Source organism: Monoraphidium neglectum (genome assembly GCF_000611645.1).
Source record: "Monoraphidium neglectum strain SAG 48.87 unplaced genomic scaffold scaffold02074, whole genome shotgun sequence".
Taxonomy (NCBI): Eukaryota; Viridiplantae; Chlorophyta; class Chlorophyceae; order Sphaeropleales; family Selenastraceae; genus Monoraphidium; species Monoraphidium neglectum.
In genome coordinates this window covers 7,501-9,997 of record NW_014011554.1, presented here as the reverse complement: position 1 = coordinate 9,997, position 2,497 = coordinate 7,501, and positions in this window count along the sequence as shown.

The following is a 2,497-nucleotide window of genomic DNA, read 5'->3' as shown; positions in this document are numbered from 1 at the left end:
CCGTTCCGCCGGCGGCGGCCCGGGCAGGCCTGGCGGGGGCCCTGGCAGCGACCGTACTGCAGCCGCTGCTGCGCTGCCGCCATGCGCCGCCGGGCCCCGCAGCAGCTGCTGCGCCGGGTGCTGGACTGCCGCCGCCGCCGCCGCGCCGGCGCCGTTAGGTATGGGCCGCACATATGTGTGCCCTGAGGGCGCCTCCTGCAGCGACCCCTGGGCGCTCGGTTGCTGCGCCAGGGGCGCCGCGGCAGCGGCGGTGGCAGCGGCAGCGCCGCTGGCTGCTGGGGCGTCTTCATCAAGCAGGATATCAAAATCGTCCTGTTTTTGTGTGTGTGTGTGTGTGTGTGTGTGTGTGTGTGTGTCACACGACTGACTGCGTTTTGAGAGTGCCTGAATCGGCTAGAGCTCATGGCTTCGAAAAAAGTGGCTTGAAAAGGGAGCTCGTGAACGGCGTCCACAAAGGCTGTGCGCAACGCAAGTGCTGCCCCTGGTTGCAGCAGGATGTGGCCCACCACCGGGTGGCGCTGAGTCACACAGCTGATGTCGACCGACTCTTGCAGCAGGCAAACACAGCACTCATGGCGCAACAAACAAAAGCCAGCCAACGCTTACGTCGTCGTCGTTTTGTTGCTGCACGGGCGCCGCAGCCACAGCTGAAGGAGGTACCGCGGAAGGGGCGGCCCCGCCGCCGCTCGGCAGGGCGCCGACGCTTGGCTGTGTAAGCACCTGCTGTAGCTGCTGCGGCGGTGCCTGCGGCTCTGAAACCTGGTACGCGTCCTCTTGAACAGATGCTGTCGCGTAAAGCTGCGGGATGTGGCAGATGACCAAGGCTCGGTGAGGCTCACTGAAACAACAGCCGTCGGCGTGCAATGCGCTCCGCTGGCGTCACAGGACGGTTGCCCACGGCGATGCTGCAAACGGGCTTACCTGCCCATACAGATCATCCTCCTCTGTTGCTTTCACCGATTGCTGGTGTTGCAGACCTGTGGGGATGCAGACGGGAGCGGGTCAGGACTGTGCTCGGATGGCTGATCTGGCTCCCCGGCCACTGCTTACGCAAGACTCACCACCATTGGCAGGAGGCAAAGACACGCTCTTCACAGGTGCTGGTGCCGCAGCACCAAAGAGCTCCCCAAACTCGTCGTCCTCGTCCATGGCGCCGGATCTATCGCATCTAAGCTGTGTAGAGTTTTGATGACCAGAACACGGTACAAGAACCTGAGTGCTGACGGTGGGGCTGCTCTGCTGCTGCATGGGGAGGGGGGTACTGCCCTACCTTGGTGCAGCTGCTGCAATGCCTGCTGCTGCATGCGGGCCCGCGCCCAGGTTTTGGGAGACAATGGCACCGCCGGTGCCCTGAAAAGGCTTCTGACGATAATGCCTTGCTATTGACAAGACGTTACGAACGGCTTCTGCTTGTCACTGCCAAACACCAGTGGATTCATTTTGAGTGCTGGAGACCTGTAAGATCCGATGCCCCGCTTGCATGCACAAAACGCCTTGTTACTGCAAAAGATGCCTCACGAGCTGCAAACAAGCATCGCTGGGGGTGAGACATGAGGAGACACAGCGCTGCGCGCTGCTGCAACGGGCGCTGGCCCCGCACAGCCCGCGCTGCTGGCGCAGGAGCAGAGGGCCCATTGGCGTGCAAAAACGCTGGCAAAGCGGGTTGGAAGGCATATATGTATGCCGCTGGCTTTGTCCTGGGGACACGGCATGCACTTGCTGTCGGATTGATGCGCCAGGCCTGGATCGCTCGCCGGAGCGGCACCACAGGGCGCTGCCGGGCGAGTGGGATCGCATGGGGACCACACCAGCAAGCCCAAATGCGGATGCATGTGCACGCGCTGACCCTGCTTTGCGCATCATGCGCCGCATGCCCCGTCAAAGCGGGGACACAGACCGCCCGCTCACTCGCCGGCGCTTTCCGAGTCTTCGACGACCGCGCGCACACAGACACGCACGCAACAAATCAAGCAGAGCAAGAGGATTAGTCTAAGCGACGGCAAGCAACTGGGCGAGGTGAGAGCGAGGAGCGGCGGGAGCCGACAGCCCCCCATCGATACAGGCGAGAGCCTCGCAGCAAGTGCGGCTCGCGCGTGCAGTGTGTTGCGGCGGCGGCGGCGCAGTGCGCCAGGCTGGGCCAGTGGACTCGGCAGTTTGGCCAACCAGTGGGCGCGCCAGCCCACGGCCATGCGCGCCGACGAAAGCGGTCAAGCACGCGGGCCCACAAAACCGTGCGTGGCAACAGACAAGCCGGCAGCAGCGCCCTGCCTCCCAGGCAGCGGCGGAGTCCGGGTGTTGTGGAGGCCCGGCCCCTTGCGCACCTCTCAGCGCAACCAAGGGGCTGCAGAGCAGTCCAGGGAACGCATGCCATCCAGGGCGTGCGTGCTGTCGAGCGCTGTGTCCGAGCTCCGTGCACCAGGGGCCTGCTGCGGTTCAAAGCTGGGCACCGGCGCATGGGGCAGGCGCCCCCCGCGCCGCGGCGGCCGCGTGGCCCGCG